The sequence below is a fragment of the Mixophyes fleayi genome, chromosome 9 (genome assembly GCF_038048845.1).
Source record: "Mixophyes fleayi isolate aMixFle1 chromosome 9, aMixFle1.hap1, whole genome shotgun sequence".
NCBI classification, from domain to species: domain Eukaryota; kingdom Metazoa; phylum Chordata; class Amphibia; order Anura; family Limnodynastidae; genus Mixophyes; species Mixophyes fleayi.
This window is the reverse complement of record NC_134410.1, coordinates 130199842-130222890: the sequence shown is the minus strand read 5'-3', so window position 1 is coordinate 130222890 and position 23049 is coordinate 130199842. Positions and strand designations below refer to the sequence as shown.

At 43.9% G+C, this 23049-nt stretch overlaps 1 protein-coding gene across 2 annotated transcripts in view; it reads left to right on the top strand.

The window, feature by feature from the left end:
* The window catches only part of EGFL7 (EGF like domain multiple 7), a 132754-nt gene that overhangs the window by 71973 nt on the left and 37732 nt on the right, over positions 1–23049 (top strand). Inside the window, exons 1-2 of one of the 2 annotated variants that reach the window (XM_075185745.1) lie at positions 8494–8651; positions 8856–9021. The gene's annotated coding sequence lies outside the window, so the exon portion shown is untranslated. Of the gene's footprint in view, positions 1–8493; positions 8652–8855; positions 9022–23049 lie in introns of those variants that run through there. The other variant, XM_075185744.1, reaches the window with a different exon arrangement.

The following is a 23049-nucleotide window of genomic DNA, read 5'->3' as shown; positions in this document are numbered from 1 at the left end:
GTGTGTGCAGTATAGATGATACCAGGGGGCACACAGGGGTGTGTGCAGTATAGATGATACCAGGGGGCACACAGGAGTATGTGCAGTATAGATGATACCAGGCTACACAGGGGTACGTGCAGTATAGATGATACCAGGATACACAGGGGTGTGTGCAGTATAGATGATACCAGGGGGCACACAGGGGTGTGTGCAGTATAGATGATACCAGGGGGCACACAGAGGTGTGTGCAGTATAGATGATACCAGGGGGCACACAGGGGTGCGTGCAGTATAGATGATACCAGGGGGCACACAGAGGTGTGTGCAGTATAGATGATACCAGGGGGCACACAGGGGTGTGTGCAGTATAGATGATACCAGGGGACACACAGGGGTGTGTGCAGTATAGATGATACCAGGGGGCACACAGGGGTGTGTGCAGTATAGATGATACCAGGGGGCACACAGGGGTGTGTGCAGTATAGATGATACCAGGGGGCACACAGGGGTGTGTGCAGTATAGATGATACCAGGGGGCACACAGGAGTATGTGCAGTATAGATGATACCAGGCTACACAGGGGTACGTGCAGTATAGATGATACCAGGATACACAGGGGTGTGTGCAGTATAGATGATACCAGGGGGCACACAGGGGTGTGTGCAGTATAGATGATACCAGGGGGCACACAGGGGTGTGTGCAGTATAGATGATACCAGGGGGCACACAGGGGTACGTGCAGTATAGATGATACCAGGGGGCACACAGGAGTATGTGCAGTATAGATGATACCAGGGGACACACAGGGGTGTGTGCAGTATAGATGATACCAGGGGGCACACAGGGGTACGTGCAGTATAGATGATACCAGGGGGCACACAGGGGTGTGAGCAGTATAGATGATACCAGGGGGCACACAGGGGTGTGTGCAGTATAGATGATACCAGGGGGCACACAGGGGTGTGTGCAGTATAGATGATACCAGGGGGCACACAGGGGTATGTGCAGTATAGATGATACCAGGGGGCACACAGGGGTACGTGCAGTATAGATGATACCAGGGGGCACACAGGGATACGTGCAGTATAGATGATACCAGGGGGCACACAGGGGTACGTGCAGTATAGATGATACCAGGGGGCACACAGGAGTATGTGCAGTATAGATGATACCAGGGGGCACACAGGGGTGTGTGCAGTATAGATGATACCAGGGGGCACACAGGGGTATGTGCAGTATAGATGATACCAGGGGGCACACAGGGGTGCGTGCAGTATAGATGATACCAGGGGGCACACAGGGGTGTGTGCAGTATAGATGATACCAGGGGGCACACAGGGGTACGTGCAGTATAGATGATACCAGGGGGCACACAGGGGTGTGTGCAGTATAGATGATACCAGGGGGCACACAGGGGTACGTGCAGTATAGATGATACCAGGGGGCACACAGGGGTACGTGCAGTATAGATGATACCAGGGGGCACACAGGGGTACGTGCAGTATAGATGATACCAGGGGGCACACAGGGGTGTGAGCAGTATAGATGATACCAGGGGGCACACAGGGGTACATGCAGTATAGATGATACCAGGGGACACACAGGGGTACGTGCAGTATAGATGATACCAGGGGGCACACAGGGGTGTGTGCAGTATAGATGATACCAGGGGGCACACAGGGGTGTGTGCAGTATAGATGATACCAGGGGGCACACGGGTGTGTGCAGTATAGATGATACCAGGGGGCGCACAGGGGTACGTGCAGTATAGATGATACCAGGGGGCACACAGGGGTACGTGCAGTATAGATGATACCAGGGGGCACACAGGGGTGTGTGCAGTATAGATGATACCAGGGGGCTCACAGGGGTACGTGCAGTATAGATGATACCAGGGGGCACACAGGGGTGTGTGCAGTATAGATGATACCAGGGGGCACACAGGGGTGTGTGCAGTATAGATGATACCAGGGGGCACACAGGGGTGTGTGCAGTATAGATGATACCAGGGGGCACACAGGGGTGTGTGCAGTATAGATGATACCAGGGGGCACACAGGGGTGTGTGCAGTATAGATGATACCAGGGGGCACACAGGGGTACGTGCAGTATAGATGATACCAGGGGGCACACAGGGGTGTGTGCAGTATAGATGATACCAGGGGGCGCACAGGGGTGTGTGCAGTATAGATGATACCAGGGGGCGCACAGGGGTACATGCAGTATAGATGATACCAGGGGGCACACAGGGGTACGTGCAGTATAGTTATTCAGAAATATATTTAGTTACATTGTTAAACAAAGGAGGGAAGATAATAAGTCTTTACAGGAGAGGAATTTGTGTGTATGAGGGGGAGACATTGTACGGTGCATTACAGCTGCAGGCGATCATGGGGGGGGACCTTATGAATGTTAGAGTAGAAATGCTGCTTTATGTCCTATGTAATCTATAAAACACAGGTTTTGGCAGCAGGATTACGTTTTTATTAACGGTGTATCCTGCAGCGTCGGAGTAACCAGGTATCTGGACTAGATCAGGAATGGTAAACGTCGCTCTGTGTATTTGGCAGCGAGAGACGACATCGAGGAATGTGCCGGCAGTGAGGGGGTTAAGGAGCGATGTCGTTCATTGTTACACCAGGAATCTGCGTTATTCATGGCGGCAGGAAGAGAGTTCTCTCCTATTGTGGCTGAGCCAGGTGTGGTCTGTGGGCAGTAATTATACCGAGCTGTGTTATTACAGTTCTGTGGTCATGTAAAGCTGGGTACACACCAATATATAATCTTACTTCAGATGCGATTTCTATAATGATTTCAGCAAAGGAGATTTACATTTCTGTATATATCTCCGCTGTCATCCTTGTAAGACCCCCAGACACCTCAGTGAACGGAGACAGGGCTAATCTTGGCTGCTGGTATGACCGTCCTACGCATAGCTGCGTGACGGAGCCGTAATCTCTGCGCCCTTTATAGACACAGCGCCGCTTGCACACAACGCACCAATCGCAGACGGCTGCGAATCTTCACGCTCGGGGCTGGTGAGAAGTGTTACACTAAGCAGACAGAGCACACGCACAATAATTCATATACACAGAGATAATGCAGACACTGCATGAGCCACGGTCTCTTATTAAAGTTTAATGATGACCATAAAGTGTTATTAACCATCTGACAGGCTGCAGCTTGTAGGAGAAAAACTTAATTTAAAGAGAAGACGCTTCTGACTAGAAGTTATTTAAGGATGGTTATTTACCTGCAGAATCTGGGGTTTAATCATTAACAAGTGGCGATAGAAGATCTGGGCAGGGCTAAGATGACATGATATTTACGTCATTAAGCCCCCCCCCCATCACTTATCTACTGCGGGGGCGAGAACCGGGAGGTTGCCCTGCTCTCCAGTGAGGTCTCCCAGAAATGCGAGAGTCTCCCAGACATTCCAGGAGAGTAGGCAACTACGCGTTAAAGAAAAGTAGCTAATGAATCTCTAGAGACTGAAGTGTCTCTTACATGTCTGTCTCCATTACTGAAGTCATGTTGTCTTACCTGTCAGTCTTTGATTAAATCTTGGTCTCCATGCAAATGGCCACCTCCATAGGCATCAATACATGGACATAGGACACAGTTTGTGAACTGTGTCATCATGCCACAGATGGCGAAGCCAACCACGTCTTGTACTGGCTCAGCATCAGGGAGAATGCCAGACTCTTCAGGGAGTGAGGGAGATCACCCCTATTTCAGGGAGTCTCCCTGACATTCATCATCATCATTTATTTATATAGCGCCAACATATTCCGTAGCGCTTTACAATTGGGGACAAACACAGTAAACTAATAAACAAACTGGGTAAAACAGACAAAGAGGTGAGAAGGCTGCTCGCAAGCTTACAATCTATGGCTCAGCATCAGGGAGAATACCAGACTCTTCAGGGAGGGAGGGAGATCACCCCTAGTTCAGGGAGTCTCCCTGACATTCAGGGAGAGGTGGACAGTATGACCTACCTCTAAATGCTGTGCAGGTAAGACTCAGTACAGCTACAAAGCATAACAATGATCATGATGGTATTTATGTTTAGGGTACAACCGAACAGAAGGAAAAGACTGACGTGAGGTTTGTTGTGTAACATGTATTGCAATATGTGGAACTAACATCCCCGGTTTTAGTATTCATTCATACAGCTTTAATAGCATTAATAGTGTCTTAAGACATAAAACAAAATGGTTTATTCAAAGAATAAAGCATTTTGTTCTGTTGTCTCCGTCCTGAGATGTGGACGACAGAACGAGCATTGCTGACGGTGCAAATAACCGCCATGATCCTTCATAAATAGGCTTATCTGCAGCTGATGGATCTTACCTCTGGCGGGGGTAAGTCTGTGAAAGCTCCTCTCCCATCATACCATCTAGTGATACAAATGATGATGATTATTTTGTAGTTACATGGCACCAACATATTCCTCAGCGGTGTACAATTGAAACAAATAGAAACAATGAGATTTATTCACTAAACTGCGGGTTTGAAGAAGTGGAGATGTTGCCTATAGCGACCAATCATATTGTAGTTATCATTTATTTAGTACATTCTACAAAATGACAACTACAATCTAATTGGTTGATATAGGCAACATCTCCACTTCTTCAATCCTGCAGTTTAGTAAAAATACCTCAATGTGTCAAAGAAAGTTCCCCCAGTATGTTGTTTTTTTTTTATTAAATATATCGACCTTTGCCCAATACCACCAACTTTTCTGTGTTTGTATTCTTGGTGCAATTTGCAGTAGTTTTATTAAGTCTTTATAAAGTGTAAATTAAAATGCAAATACATTTAATTCTGATTATTCCTGCTCTGCTTAAATATAAAAAATAAAAAAAGTTGCAGAAATATAAAAAAAAAAAAAAAAACTTGAGATCTGCTTATTCAGTTGGTGAAACTGAGCTTTTATAACCGGTACAAACAAAAGCCATGATTTATTTACTTATATTTTGCTGGTCTTTTGGTACAATATGTACAGCACACAGTATATTTAAAGCAGGGGGAGGTAACGTTTTAATTCTCCAGTTACCTCTAGTTCCACAACAGCTGGATTGGTACAAGTTTCCTAAGACTGATTTATCCTAGGCTACATCTGGTTCAAGGGATATCTCCCTCTCTAGCTGTTGTAGAACTACAAGTCACAGGATGTCATGGGGAACGGGGCTCACTGGGGAAGAATCAATGTGTCTCCCTAAGTTCCGGGCACTGAAAAACTGGATCGTAAGCTCAACTGGTCAGGAAACTGTTGCTGAATAATTGTGTGTAAAACGATTCACTATATAAGAAATAATAATATAATACAGACAATAACGGTGTAATATATATGTTGACCAGTAGGTGGCAGTACTGCTTACACTACAATGCAGCCATACACAGTCTTAGGTCTGCAATTAGGGAGACTTGGTTGTAATTTGTTTCTTTAGCTTAATTGTAATACTGGATCCATTCCACAACAGTGATGCTGACTGTATGTAGGTCTCACCCTTCCATTGTGACTTTTATCCTTAGTGAAGACATATATATTTTTATACTTTTTATTTATTTCGGAATGTGCAGATATAGAGCTTGGACCATAATACTCTGCTGTTTACTAAACAGAAACGGAAGGATCTGAATATATTTTGTGATAACATTTATTTACTTAAGTTTCATCAACTTTTGTCCATATCAAATTATATTTCACAGCTTGAACTTCATTTAGATTTCTAATCTAATGGAGCCACAATATTCAGAGCGCCTTAATAACGTCCTACATATCATATATTATTATAGGACACCGTAAAATGTAATAGGAAAGTAATATTGTAATGACAATGATCATTTTTATTTCTGCTCCTCAAACATGGAAGATGTGCGCTGACGCACGCTGACCGCTTCCAGGTACATGAATCGCATAAGAAGGAAGTGACCTCATTGTGTCAAGTTCTCAAACTAAATCTCATTTGCTTGAGGGTTCAATATGAAGGTTTGGGCAAATTATTAAATACAACGAGTATTGAATGAGAGGTTGGAACTTATCTGTAAAAGAAAATATGACGTGCACTCATTTTTTTTTAATTCCAACGTCATACACTCCAGATAAATGTCTGCCCCCCGCAGCCTTGTCCTGGGTGTGTTCCTCTCGGGATAGCGAGAGCTCTAGAGACAGAACTCACCGCTGACCTTTACTGAACATATAATTGTAGTATGGTTAGTGTAGCCAGGGGGTGACGGGGTCTTATCTCTGACACCGATGGGAATCAGGCCCGTTATCTCTGGAGGATGGCCCACAAGCCAAGGCCGGGGGCTGGGATGAGCTCTATCCTATTGCCGTCCGTCACTATGGCGTATCCGCGCTTACGTCAAGATCATGGAGAGCTCAGCGCTCATATGCTTAGGGTAAAGTTCTTTACGTTAACAAGAGGCCCAAATAAGACCACCACCCTGTAGACCAACGCTGGGCAACCCGAGGCCAGCCGAGCCTTCACCTGTGGCCCACCTACCCATCAGCTCCAAACAGGGCAAGTGACTTTCTCGTCATGTGACTTCCACTGCTGAGGTCACGCGGCATACCTGGCGTGCACTGTGCTATCCCTCCTTCCTCTCTGGGGCCCCTTTGGTGGCTGAAGGGAATCACATGCAGTCCCCACCTTTATCTTGTTGCCCATCCCTGCCGTAGATCCGTTCAGCAAATCAAAGGATAACTTTCTATTAATTAACATTTATTTATAATGGAGCGCCAGCATATTCCGCAGCTCTTCATAAATAGGAACAGTAAACCTAGACTGGGTAATACAGACAGACAGAGGGGTAGAAGTGAGCTCAGAAGCTTACAATCTATAAGACAATAGGAGTTCTGTCCAGGAAGATTGAGAAAGAAATAAAATGATTTCTAGATGACAATTTCTAGCCGCAGCCGTGTGGGACAGATTCCTTCTTCCTCTCCAGGCCACAGTAACAGGAATGTATCCTCTATTAGTGAGTGAGACATCAATCTGTCACTGGGGTGTAGCAGCCGGAAGCCTGGGCTCCGATAGATTGTCCCACTTCCCCTTCAGCCTCTGCAACGGTCAGAGCTTCGATATCCTGAGCTATTCCCAGCAGCAATGTGTCTCCATCAGCATTGCCGTGACCATTACCGAAAAACAAATCAATATATGGATTATCCATAAGCCCGTCCTGTGCTAAACCTCTCGTCTGTCACAGGCAAAGCTGCAGCAGGATCATTGCAGGATATAAATGTATCACAATATGGAATTCTACCATTAGATACATTGTAGCTCTTGTCTTGCAGAACAACACTTTAATTTTCTACTCATCAGTTACAGTTTAATGACCTCTATAGATCTGTGGAAAGTGGCTGAGTTTCAATTATTATTCTTATTATTACAGAGCTCCAACATATTCCACAGCGCAGTACACAGAGGACAATCTTCAGTTACCTCCACCATAGCTATATATATATATTTATACTTACGAACCTTCTTTTATTTCAATACATCACTTCCTGGACAGCTGAAGTTGATACAGTGCGACCATTAACGCCACAGTGAAGGCCACACTGTACATTAATACTCTGTGTATAGTGAGCTGTGTTTTGTGTTACTTTGTATATAAATTATGTGTATTTATGTATTGGTGCCGCATCTCTGCATAAACTCCCATTATGACCTATTCTGTGATGTGAATGGTGTAATTTGTTGGTTTTAGACAAAGAGACATCAACCAGCTCATCAGAGATCCCGGTAGACATATGACGTCATGAGTATAAGTGTTATCTATATTACTGACATAATCTTACTCCATGACATATTACAAAATTGCGTTAATAGAGATTAATTTTAAAATCTATTAATAGAACAGTTATCGGTGCTGTTCAGCTCCATTCATATCTATGGCCAATTCTTCTGAAAAGAGTTTCTGCATGTAGCATACAACTCCTTTCAAATGAATGGGCCATAGGAATAAATGAGCCATAGACATCAATAGGAAAAATACAGCACAACACTGGTTAGACTGATTTTTTTACCCCTTAACCACATTTTAAATGGCCGTGGAGGGGATGTGTGTGTGATTGGTGCCTCATCCCACGCCAGTTTTTCGTCTGGGGCTCTGGCTGGGTGGAGGAGGGTACCCCTTTAGAAATGGTTCATTAACTCAGTGAGACAGTTTGACACATCAGTAGAATTTAATAATATCTCTGTATAGTTTGTGACCTGTCGTAATGGACCCACATTCTATATCTATACATCTTCTCCATACCCCGCTCTTCACTGTTTATCGGGGATGATTAAACAAACCCAGTAACTGTTCTCTTTGTTTCGAAAACAAATTGTTTGCAGAAAACGCAGATTTCAGTGCTCCCGTCAAAGCTCAAATTAGAGCCCATTTCAGTGTTTGAAACACTGAATAAATAAATTGCATTTAAATGCTCTGGCTCAGAGCCCAACGTGCTAATATTACACCAGGTGGTTCATAATACCAGTTGCTGGGGCTCTCTGCCGCTCTCATTAGCAATATGGATATTTAAGGATATTAAATATATGTAACCACAAGTTTCAAGCTGAGTTCATGGTTGAAAAACTAATAATTATATGTAACGTAGGGAGAAAATCAAGTGCTGAGATCGCACATTTATCAAGAAAGAGCAGAGGATTCTGGGTAGAGACTTATTTATGTGTGTGTGCAGTTATGTATGTGTGTGTGTGTGTGTGTGTGTATATATATATATATATATATATATATATATATATATATATATATATATATATATATATATATATATATATATATATATATATATATACAAATATATTTATATTATATTATATTGTATTATATTATTGACCATCTCACACATTACAGATTTTCCCTGCCCGATGGACCTTAAACCTTCATCCTGGTGACTGGGACCCTGGGAGAATACCTGACTCCAACTGGGATGGTCGGCGATGAGGTCAGCACCCTTCTGACAAACAGCCCGGCCAGCTCTGTGCAGACGGAGCCCTCTGTAGACACATTTCGGCTCCAGGTCGGTTCCTGGGTTATTGGACATTAAACTGCTCATCTGACAACATTTATACACAGAATTTAAACTGACACAATGTCCAATCAGCAGTCAGCATTTATCTGTTTAGTGCAAGTTAGACACTGAAAGCTCGTGTCCGATTGGTTGCATCCAGATGTATTGTTAGTAAGTGAGTCCTAAAGAATGACTGGAGGAGAATTCCCCAGATTCTATAAAGTGAGGACTCTTACAGACACCTTCATTAACAAGGTAACAGATGTTATAAATCGTAGACCTCTCCAGATTAGCTAAACTAAGTAACGCCTACTAATGTCCTGTTACATTATATATCACTTGTATCCTCTGATCCTTTTGGTCTCTTAAACGTGAGTTAGGAACCTTCCTTCTCTTAGAACACAACCTCTTACCGCTAAGGAGACCATATAGCCGTGATCGACCTGTTAAGGTCTCCTTAAATTAAATACAAGAGTGTTTAGAGCCTCTGGACCATTAATCCTATTGATCCTGTGATTTGTCATATATAAGCACAATCTGAATATCCTCTTATTTGTCTGTGTACTCGTATACATTACTGTAATGGTGTCATCCATATGAAAACGGGACCTTAATAATTCTTAATTACAGGTTTTTCTTACCAAGTGACCACTTTTCATCAGGATGACACCAGGAAAACTAACACTGGTTAGATATAGTCCTCCTGTCTAGACACCGGCCACTGCTTGGCATCAGTCGCCCTACACAGTAGCAAAATACAGGTTTAAATACTTGAGACTCCTTCCACAGTCCTAGCTTGATGGACAGGTGACACTCCCACCTTGCATCTCGGCAGGCGTTGTGTAATTACTTTTAATTTTCAAAGCATGTGAGTTAAATCACACTTTATTCTTTAACTTTGTCACACATCTTACACCTGTATAGTGTATACCTAACCTAGATGCACCACTATACGAGTGTGTAACCTGGTCTGTAGCCTTTATCTGTCAGCTGGACACCTAATTCGTATGTATGTATGTATGTATGTATATATGTATGTATGTATATATGTATGTATGTATATATGTATGTATATATGTATGTATGTGTATGTATGTATGTATGTATATATGTATATATGTATGTATGTATATATGTATGTATATATGTATGTATGTATATATGTATGTATGTATGTATATATGTATGTATGTATATATGTATGTATGTATATATGTATGTATGTATGTATGTATATATGTATGTATGTATGTATGTATGTGTGTATGTATGTATGTATGTATGTATATATGTATGTATGTATATATGTATGTATGTATATATGTATGTATGTATATATGTATGTATATATGTATGTATGTATATATGTATGTATATATGTATGTATGTATGTATGTATGTATGTGTGTATGTATGTATGTATACATGTTCATTTTTATCTTATCCGACCGTTTGAAACTTTTGAGACAACCTGTTAAAAGCTTGAAGGAGAACAGAGCGGCCCCTTGTGTTCTGGATGGAACCCGTCATCACCAACATTTGTTACAGGTAATTATGATGGGGCCCCCTGCGCCTTCTAGAGGTTGTGGAATTTCCCAGTGTCCATCACTGTGGGAGGGGTGACTGAGCCCCATAAATCGTTGTGTGCCGTCTATTCTCCCACACATTTGCCGTGTAACGTGTGTGTCTCTGGGGTTGTACTGGGATGTGTGAATTGAGCACATGGAAGGAGAAACCAACTTTACTTAGACTACAAATCTCCCGCACCCAGACGGGTGACCTCTATTAATGGTCACGATTCTCCTCCGCTGTGATTGGCCGTTCACCTGGGCACAAGTTTTGGCAGCGTTGTTTGGAAGACCCGAATTCTAGAGACATCGCATTTTGGATTCAAATGTTCTTGTAATAATTTGGTAATCAGATGCATTTAGCTCCAGCTCACATGCCCCAGTTATCCCAGGACTGTCGCTGGAGATCACCAAGTCACACATCTTATTTTCCTGGAAACTAGTCTTCCAGGTGCTTCTGGGTTAGTAGGATGAGTGGTTATATACCTGGGCCGCATGTCATCCACCATAACTTGTGCGCAATGGTAACTGCAAGATAATAAAGCTATACATGGAATCACTTCTTTATTTGCACATTTTCCTTTTTTAGGGGATAATTCTGCTCCTTGGAGCCTCACTTATATATCTTGCATAAAAGTAGAATAAAATATCTCATCCCACAACACAAAAGGTCATTGTTTGTATTTGGGCGCCGAGTGAGACGCTGTCCTGACCACGGGACACCCCCACCCACCCGCTTCTACCTCCAAAAGGAGAAAAATGTGCCGCCCCCCCCCCCCCTTGCAGATGCTGCCATCTGGACCCCGTCACACCTGCGCTCACCCATATAACGGAGATAAAATGGGCCACTTGTTGCTGAATCCCTAAATAAACTGTTTCCATTTGTGGATCAGGTTTATGTATTTTTGCAGCGCTGGGAGGGTCGGGGTTGTTGGCCATGTGGGGGTTAAGTGTTTTATTTGTGAGCCATGAAACCGACAATTCCTCCATAGTAGCCTGCTCAGGAAGGGCCCCGTGTACGGGGGGACAAAGGACGGAAGTGATGCTGCGATAGCTGTGTTATCTCTCCCCTGCACCCGCATTGTGTTGACTGCTCTCTCGTTTTCTTTTCTCACTACTCTCAGCAGGAAACTCTCATCTCCGTTCTCTGTCTTCCTGAGAGCCCCCGATCAGTGGCTGAGTGTAGTTATACTGAGCCCAGGCCCTGTACAATGTGCACAGGACACGGTACCTGGAGCAGGAGATCCGCACAGTCACAGCCTGATCCACTCTGAAGCTGCTCTCTGCACAGCACGGGCACTATAAGATAAATCCAGGTATATATTGGCCCCCCCCCCCAGTAAAAAAAACTGCCCCCAGCACCACAGCCGGTGGAAAGCAGCATTTAATTTTTGTCTGTGGCACTACTGGTCCCAGCAAGCCATAGCAGCCATAAATTGCTGTGGTATACTGGCGTGTGCACAACTACAAGTCCCAGCATTCCCATGGCTGGCAGAGCATGCTGGTACTTGTAGAACCACAAGTGCCAGAAAAATATGACACACACTTGGCAATGATGCCGTCACCGTGTAACCATATAGTGATCGTGTTTCTTCACATATTGTATCTTTTTTGTTTGTTTTTTACATTACATTGTGGTTTTCAAACTTTATGTTTATTTTTTTTAAGGTGTCAGGATTTAGGGGCAGAGAATAGTTAATTTAAAAAAAACACACACACAGACACACACATACACACACACAGACACATACATACATACACACACACAGACACATACAGACACATAAACACACACACACGCAGAGACACACACCGTGCTCGTTGTCTTGCTGCCATTGTGATGAGTGAGGTGTCATCCTATCCTCGCCACACCTCTAAAGCAGCAGAGTGGTTCGTTCCACCTTTGTACCTGGGCAGGTCCACTGAATGTTTAACTCATAAGCTGCTGAGTAGCTGATGCCCCTCCCCCCTCCTCCTGGACCTCTTACCTGCACAAAAAAATAAACCATAACGAGGCCATAGATAGGTACGGGACAAAATAAGATCGCATAGTATATTAATAGGAGGAAAAAGATGGGGGGGCTATAGCTCTGCGGACACCAGCTCCACTCACCACCGACAGGTAGAATATGCTGTTCAGCATTACCCTGACTTTCCACTCCAGCTCTGTTACAATGTAACACCACAGACTGCTGAAGCCCCTCCCACATCTTTAGATCAATAGGCTGAGAATGCAGTCATGTGAGCTGCTGTGACATCACTGGCCCTGCCTCTGTGTATGAATATTACCAATTGCCCCCAAGATTACCAAGCGGCATATCATTGGGTATTATTTATGGGGCACTGCTGTTACTAATCGGCGTTTCTACCACCATAATTACCCTTGGATGCTACATATTGCAAAATCATCCCCCCTGTATTTGCGACTGTTTTCTTGACCTCTAGAAGTTGTCGACCCCCACAAACTGAATGGGTAACTTGTCTTGCAACAGTCCCCATTTTTGTGGGGCACTAACTACTTTGTGGGCCAAAACACAGCCGATCGTGAGCTTTGTCTGACATTGGAATAAGTAGGGAGGAGGTGATAATATCTGGACATATATGTGGTCATCGTCCGCACTAATGGTTGGTTCTGTCAAGCTGGACCATAGCCGAGTAAACACGACATCTGGGCTCTCGGTTTCTTGTGTTTGGGGGCCCCCAATAGTGGCTCTTATCAGGGAGAACCAATTTTTTCCTGTTTCATCTAGAACAAAGGATGGTGGTTCTCTGAGATCTGATACCTAACGATCTATAATAAGAACAATCCCCAGGAATGTGCCCATTGTGAGATTCTATTTTCACCATTCAGTCACAAGACTCGCTGACAGGATACAAAACACAGGGATATTTGGGAAGGAGGGGGGTATTTCCGAACATATTGAGGTTTGATTCCCATTAGGACTTTCCAGAATTGCAATATTTTTAACCATCCAGTGATTCCCTAATCTCATCTTCCTGGTCAAATCGGTGTAAAAGGAGAGAAAATTCCTAAAATCATAAAGAGAAAATAGACAGGCTGATTTAGATCTTTTAGATTGTAAGCTCACTGGCATAGGGCCCTTCTGATTCATGTTGTTGGTTATAATTTGTTTGTGTTACGATCTCCTCCGTGTACAGCGCTGTGTAATATGTCAGCACTTTATAAATAAAAGATAAAATTGACCATGGTGGTTCTTGGTGTTAAACAGTTGTCTCTAGTGTGTAAAATGTCTGAGAAGTTACACATCTGTACAGTAACATACAGGGCCTGATGCTGTAATATACACAGTCATTAAGGACGATATATTGCAGATAACGTGCACAATTACTCTGTGCGTGTCCAGAACCGGACTATACGCCAGAGATCGCAGCAACGTTCAATTAATCTTCGAGCGCAAAGGACCCTTACAGCAGCCTGTGATTTCAGGGGTGGAACGCGGAGGGAACTGGGCGTATGCACGTAGTCAGTGTACAGTAAGGGTGTGCCAAGCTGGAGCGCACGTAGCAGCGTCTGATACAAGCTCTGGGCATCGCTCAGGTACATTATTTTCTGTCGTATCACTAGTAATCAGCACTTACACCTGACCTGTAGCTGGTACACAGCCGTCATCACTAGTAATCAGCACTTACACCTGACCTGTAGCTGGTACACAGCCGTCATCACTAGTAATCAGCACTTACACCTGACCTGTAGCTGGTACACAACCGTCATCACTAGTAATCAGCACTTACACCTGACCTGTAGCTGGTGCACAGCCGTCACCACTAGTAATCAGCACTTACACCTGACCTGTAGCTGGTACACAGCCGTCACCACTAGTAATCAGCACTTACACCTGACCTGTAGCTGGTACACAGCCGTCATCACTAGTAATCAGCACTTACACCTGACCTGTAGCTGGTACACAGCCGTCACCACTAGTAATCAGCACTTACACCTGACCTGTAGCTGGTACACAGCCGTCATCACTAGTAATCAGCACTTACACCCGACCTGTAGCTGGAGCACAGCCGTCACCACTAGTAATCAGCACTTACACCCGGCCTGTAGCTGGTACACAGCCGTCACCACTAGTAATCAGCACTTACACCCGACCTGTAGCTGGTACACAACCGTCATCACTAGTAATCAGCACTTACACCCGACCTGTAGCTGGTACACAGCCGTCACCACTAGTAATCAGCACTTACACCCGACCTGTAGCTGGTACACAGCTGTCATCACTAGTAATCAGCACTTACACCTGACCTGTAGCTGGTACACAGCCGTCATCACTAGTAATCAGCACTTACACCCGACCTGTAGCTGGTACACAGCCGTCATCACTAGTAATCAGCACTTACACCCGACCTGTAGCTGGTACACAGCCGTCATCACTAGTAATCAGCACTTACACCTGACCTGTAGCTGGTACACAGCCGTCACCACTAGTAATCAGCACTTACACCTGACCTGTAGCTGGTACACAGCCGTCACCACTAGTAATCAGCACTTACACCCGACCTGTAGCTGGTACACAGCCGTCACCACTAGTAATCAGCACTTACACCTGACCTGTAGCTGGTACACAGCCGTCATCACTAGTAATCAGCACTTACACCTGACCTGTAGCTGGTACACAGCCGTCATCACTAGTAATCAGCACTTACACCTGACCTGTAGCTGGTGCACAGCCGTCACCACTAGTAATCAGCACTTACACCCGACCTGTAGCTGGTACACAGCCGTCACCACTAGTAATCAGCACTTACACCTGACCTGTAGCTGGTACACAGCCGTCATCACTAGTAATCAGCACTTACACCTGACCTGTAGCTGGTACACAGCCGTCACCACTAGTAATCAGCACTTACACCTGACCTGTAGCTGGTACACAGCCGTCACCACTAGTAATCAGCACTTACACCCGACCTGTAGCTGGTACACAGCCGTCACCACTAGTAATCAGCACTTACACCTGACCTGTAGCTGGTACACAGCCGTCACCACTAGTAATCAGCACTTACACCTGACCTGTAGCTGGTGCACAACCGTCACCACTAGTAATCAGCACTTACACCTGACCTGTAGCTGGTACACAGCCGTCACCACTAGTAATCAGCACTTACACCTGACCTGTAGCTGATACACAGCCATCACCACTAGTAATCAGCACTTACACCTGACCTGTAGCTGGTGCACAGCCGTCACCACTAGTAATCAGCACTTACACCTGACCTGTAGCTGGTACACAGCCGTCACCACTAGTAATCAGCACTTACACCTGACCTGTAGCTGGTGCACAACCGTCACCACTAGTAATCAGCACTTACACCTGACCTGTAGCTGGTACACAGCCGTCACCACTAGTAATCAGCACTTACACCTGACCTGTAGCTGATACACAGCCGTCACCACTAGTAATCAGCACTTACACCTGACCTGTAGCTGGTACACAGCCGTCACCACTAGTAATCAGCACTTACACCTGACCTGTAGCTGGTGCACAACCGTCACCACTAGTAATCAGCACTTACACCTGACCTGTAGCTGGTACACAGCCGTCACCACTAGTAATCAGCACTTACACCTGACCTGTAGCTGGTGCACAACCGTCACCACTAGTAATCAGCACTTACACCTGACCTGTAGCTGGTACACAGCCGTCATCACTAGTAATCAGCACTTACACCTGACCTGTAGCTGGAGCACAGCCGTCACCACTAGTAATCAGCACTTACACCTGACCTGTAGCTGGTACACAGCCGTCATCACTAGTAATCAGCACTTACACCTGACCTGTAGCTGGTACACAGCCGTCACCACTAGTAATCAGCACTTACACCTGACCTGTAGCTGGTGCACAGCGGTCACCACTAGTAATCAGCACTTACACCTGACCTGTAGCTGGTACACAGCCGTCACCACTAGTAATCAGCACTTACACCTGACCTGTAGCTGGTGCACAGCCGTCACCACTAGTAATCAGCACTTACACCTGACCTGTAGCTGGTGCACATCTACAGGTTGGGTGTAAGTGCTGATTACTAGTGATGACGGCTGTGTATACAGCTAGAACATGTGTTTGTATCAGGAGCAACTGTAACAATGTATTTTATGTACAGTAGACAATAATAATATCTTAATGTATTTTATGGGGGGAAGAAATATTGTGAAATTAATGACTATATTAAGAACAGATTAATTGAATATTTTTTCTGTACGTTCTTTTATGACTTGTTATTACACATCTGTATTGGACATATCTTGCAGTGTGTTGTGTTAGGGCAGAGCGCACCTGGACCCCACAATGTCCACATGTGGTGTGAACTACGTAATGTAGAATTTATATGCTGCACATACTGAATATTTGCTGTTACCACTGGTGTTTTTGAACAACGGTAAAAGTGTGGTTGTGGGGGTGGGACCTATTGATACCAATGACCCCGTTCACGTTTACGTCTGTGGTTGGGAGCGGTGTCGGTGTTTGGACGCTGCCTGCTCTGGTCACGGCAGGTCTTCCATCGAAACACCCCCCTCCCCCTGCCCCCCAGACTGGCAGTATAGGCGCCGGTCGAAGGCAATTGTAGGGTCACTGCTGTATTCATAACACCCGCGTTTAACCAGCCTAATTACACGAAAACACTAACTGTACTGTGATACTACAATATATAGTATCCAGGTAATGTATGTGGTGCAGAATGCGGGAAATCTGGTGTAAAATCAGAGAAGTCTGCGTTAGAGAATGAGAGGGCGGTGAATAATAAATATAAATTGCAGGAAAGTAAAAGGGAATTGGAGCGTATATTCATGTACTTATTATCTTAATAATATAAATGAAGTGGGGTGACCCTATAAAGCACTCCGACTATTATAATGAGAGCAGAATCTCTCTGTAGTGAGGAGCAAATGAGAGTTCCAGCTTTGGAGCTCTTTAGACTATTAAAGCTCTGTATCTATACTTCTCTCACTTAGAAAGGGGAGATTATTATTACACATATATATATATATATATATAATATATATATATATATATATATATATTACACCAGCTCTGCACACAGCACAATGACCAGTGTACTGAATGGCCGTATTAGTGTTGTAGCTGCAGCTCTCTGTGATTTTGGATCCCGGCTGTTTGTTTATTCACATTTTTAGCTTTTTATCTTTGTTTGGCGTTTTGCACCAAATGTCACAGGTTGTGGCCTCTTACAGGAAGCACAAAGCTCAGCCAGGACATCCTGCTAACCTGCCACGCTCAGGGATGTGGAAGGTTAGGAGTTGTCCAACAGCCGCAGCTACACGATAAACCTGGAGATCACATTACTGACGCTTCCAGATCTGCTGTGTCTATCTGACGGGTACTAATCACTTCCTCATGTTATCCATCGCTGTCACCTCCTGACTGTCAGCTCTTCAGGCCAGCAGCCTCATCTTTTCATGTGTATACAAACTCCACACAATGCAACATCATCTTCCATGGAGTAGGCGTGTAATGTTATTATTATATTCTACTTTATAAAGCGCTGACATATTACGCAGTGCGGTACATTAAGGGAATCGTGATACAAACAAATTACATACAGTGACGTGAAAACTAAGGTAAAGATGACCTTGCCAGATGAGCTTACAATCTAAGAGAATCACAGATACATATAAAACAATCCGCTGATGAACATGAAATGATGTAATTTAATTAAACACCAGGGGTTATATTAACTAATCAGATTCTAGTTATCGTTTTGTAGAATGTAATAAATAACTGATAACTAGAATCTGGTTGGTTGCTATAGGCAACATCTCCACTTTTTCAAACCTGCAGCTTAGTAAATATACCCTCATGAGTGTAAACTTCACTCTGATATTCCACCTGACGCTACTTCTCATCCTGTCTGGTGATCCCAAAAATATATAACCAGTATCTGCTTATAAGACCTACATAATGTATTATGGCGTATACGAGCAGTCATGGGGCAGGTTTACCCATAAGCCTTCAGGAGATGACGTAGATAATTATAATACCTCGGGGTCCGTTCATCTGTAGTCCTTCCCATAATAGTCTGATATAAACCTGTGCGGGCACGGCTGTGCCAACTTCCCGATCCCATCATGGGGATGTCCCTTCCTCAATCCAAGCTCAGTATTACATCCTTGGTGCGATATATCCGAGTCCACATTCTAGTTGGGCATTGGTGGATTCTACGGCATTATATTTTGTTTATTGTTCCACCAATACGTTGTGCAAAGATGTGGCACAATCATTATCTATCATGGAATATCGGATGTGCGGGTGAGCTAGGTCAGTCAGCGGCTTCCAGGGGCGACGTTATGATGGTTTCATGTTTATTTTGGAATTTGAGTCAGACATTCGTCCATTTCAACCACATAGAAATGCAGTCTGCATCCAGCTTGTCGCACTGGGCGTGTGCACACTTTAGGATCATATTTTGAGTTGAGCGTATGTTATACTTACGGGCCTTTGCGCTTGGAGAGGTGGATGGGGGGTGTTCATGCGTCGGTTCTCTACAGCGGGGACGGGGAGACACAATCACGCCGTTGAAAGATGCGTCCAATTTTGAGGCACATTTTGCGCCGGACGTAGAAGTACGCTAGATAGAAAGTGGCGGATATCTTACGTCATGTGCAGCGCGAGTAATAGGGAGAAACCTTCGTACAGACACATATTGATGATTAACATTAAATCAGACCCATTATGTTCTTTTCTTTCTTTTACCCTCCACCTATGTCCCAGGAAGAATAAAAGAGGAGGGGGCGTTGGATAAAGGGGTATTTGCAGGATGCACAATTGCAAATTTAGGGTCTTTTCACCGAAATTGCTTTACGGCTGCAGCAACTCCAGATGTCGCGCTGGTTCATATTGGTGCAGCGAAAGCCGCTATAGAATATATAAACTAGAGGCGACAATTATAGTTTTTTTTATTATTATGGAATATGGAGTTAAATTATTCCCGTTTTTTAAAGCATTTCCTAATTATTTAGTTATTCTCTCATCGATCTTACAAGCTCGCATGTCAGTGTTTTCTTTTACTTTCGTGATGAGAAACCAAACTGCACCCTATTTTTGTTCTTTGTATTTTCTGTGGTTTCCTTTGCGCACCGGCCGCAGAGAGAGAGACTGACCGTCGATCTCTCCGCTGCCTCTGCGATATATTGTGATATAGGGATAAACGGCGATTATAAATCATCCTCATCGCTGCAGAATGATAATCAGCCCCTCAGAGCTCAGCTTGGACTTATAATGTTATAGTGGAAGTCCCTGGAGGACTAGAGAAGGAGAATCGGAGAGAGCGCACAGTGTAATGCGCTGTGGAATATGTTGGCGATATATAAACGTTAATAGATCAGTACAAGTGCGAGTCACAATGCACCGAGATTCATTTTAGGACAGGATCTGAAGTGTCGGATACATGGATTGAATTTAGTTCCAGTTTAAACTCTGTCACATTCTAACAACGATTGTGTAATTCCTCTGTAGCACTTTGTAAGTAATGTACAATAATTAAAAAAAAACAAAAAACAGAAAATGCATCATGTTAATTGACAAGTCCACGTTTAAAAATTCCTTTTTATTTGAAAGGAGTTGTATATTATTTTAAACTTTTTTGTAAACTGTCAACAATAGTATTGTAAAAATACACGTTCATCATTTAGTTAGTGAAGGAAAGTGACCTTGGGTCATCGCTGTACAATTCAGCATTAAGTCATCGCCCTGGACCTGCGGCAGCTGAATATTACACAGAATATCTCATACATTCCTCCTCTGCATTGTGCAGAGACTATAGAACTTCTCTGCCTGTCTGTCAGCGCTCACATAACCCTCGTCTCTTCTGTTCTCTCCCCACGTGACTCATTCCTGCCGTCTCCGAAACCCTATTCTGTATTACATTACAGGCCGCAGAACCACGCAAGGTCCATTTAGGATTTTATTCTTTAAGGAATTCAAAGTAAAAGGTCATTTCTTTCATCCCGTCCTAAAATGTGAATTTCCGTTTGACGCACGTCCGTTTTCCTGCCAGAAAGAGATTTGCATTGTTCTGAAAAGCGCAGACCGAAATCTTGCTTGTGCACTCACTTCCTGTTTCCTGTCCGAGAGGAAGTCCCAGATTTATGTTCTATGTGAACTTGATTCACGGAGAAAGGAAATGCAGAGCTCGCAGCGATACAAAGTGAAATGTTCTGCAGTTTTATCCTGGGACAAAGAGGGGCGCCCATATCTCCCCTAAACTGAATGTGCCAGGTTGGATTCCTCGAACGCTGAATGTTTATTAAGGGGAATCGATGATTTTATGTGCAGAGTTTATCAGGGGACACCGGAGGGGTCAGCGGGAATAAACTATTTTGGGTCGCGTTTCTAAGGAACAAAGGTTTTCCCCGGCTTCCTTTTCCTGAAATCCATATCTGAGTGCAGGAGTGGATTCCAAAAATTGCTGGGAGAGAGCTATATTTTATCAGGAGTCTTCATCCTTACTAATGGAGGGGGGGGGGGGGGGGGGCTTTTCAGCTTGACATTAAAATTACCCTAAATCAAAACCATTATTCTGTTTTCAAAACAATGGGGGTTATTTGCAAACGTCTATAATTGTCCCTATTTTTTAAAAAAAAATACTGCCACAATCCTGCGTTTTCATGGACAGTTTGAGCAGACGTTTTGTGCAGAGATTTGCATATTTTTGGTCTGAATGATGCTCATTGGCAAAACAACACCTCAAAGTACTCTGCATTGTCACATGGGGAACATCCCCCCATTAAAGGATGCTTAAATGTGCAAAATAGACTAAGGGGCATATTCAATTGTTGGCGTTTTCAGCCGCGGGAAAAGTATTACCGTTATTGCGGTAATACTAAGCCGGATTTCAGCTCGCAGCTCCCTGAGCCGCAAGCTGAAATCCAGCGAGAAATGTACCATAATAACGGTATTTATGCGCACTATTACCGTAATGACAGTAATAGTGCGCATGCCGCGTTACTTTAGGCAGTAACGCCAACAATTGAATATGCCCCTAAGGATCAGTTTTGCAAATATGACTCCTATCCTACCTCTGATCATGTGTTAGATACACTCTGCTAAGAGTGTATCTAGAACTATATAGTCCTCTGTCTCCACCCAGCAGATTGAAATGAGCAGCATGAAAAGTTATTTGCGCATCTTGATTGTGAGGCTCTGGTCATAGGACCCTATAACCTAGCCCCCTGAAAATGGAGTCTTCAAGAAAGACAAGTGCTAGATACACTATACTAGAGAGTGTATCTAGTACGTTATTAGGGGCGTATTCAATTGTTAGCGAGATCCCCGGAAAACGGGCGCTCGAAATATATTAGCGTTAAAACAGTAATTACTCGCTGAATTTCATCTCGCAGCTCCTGAAATTCAGCGAGTAAACTACCGTATTAACGGTATTTAAGCGCATATTACCGTATTAATGGTAGTATTTTTCGAGCGCTCGTTTTTTCGGGGATCTCGCTAACAATTGAATACCCCCCTTAGATGTAGAATTGGGCCTATAGTCCATAATGAAGGACTTTTCCATTCATTTCCAGCCGCAGTTATGTCTTGTATGAGTGTAAGGAAAACATTGGAGCTGCATTTATTGATCACGACTTTAACTTTTATTTACATTGGTTTATCTGTGACTATTAATTTGCTTCCACTATAAAAACTGCTCCGATTAATCTAATCGGATGCTTTTGTAATTAGGAGCCGAGTTCTGATTACTGTCAATTCCAAGACGATGTAAAAATATTATTTGAGCCACTAGGAAGACCCCAGTTACAGGAATAATGGTATTAATATACAGAAAACCTCTTATAACAGTAACATACAACGCGCACCTGTCCTCCTAACCTGCCACATTACGCACCGATCCCTTACGGAACGTCTGATCTGTCCGTTATCTCTGCACACGGTCACGTTTCACAAAAGACACCAGTTAGACGCACGTGTTTAAATGTGATCCGTACAAACTGCGGAACCACGGGGCCCCGGTTATTTTGTCTGCCATTTGCAATTGTAATAATATGCAATGGACTTATTTCTTTGCTGGTTTTATGAAAACCAGTATCATCGGCTTCCGTGAACCCCAGCCACGCGTCAAGGACACGTATGTCCCACTTGCCCCATGTTTTTATGTGCGTTCTCTATTTAATACAATTTTGAAAACTTCTAATACAGAAGAGACACCTCTCTGTCTCATGTACCGAAGTTTAGCTTAAACACTTATAATATATGCATAATGGATGATATCGCCTATCGGTATTAGCGGTGCACTCACAAACCAGCCAATCACAGACTTACTAGTCCCGCCATCATTATATTTGCACCTGCCTCCGACCACCAGCGTATATGCATCTTCTCCACAATCTGCATCCGGACACAATTGTACTTACGCTACTCGCCCTCTCCCGCCTCTCTAGGCGCATGCAGACATGTGGCAGGATAATCAATATCTG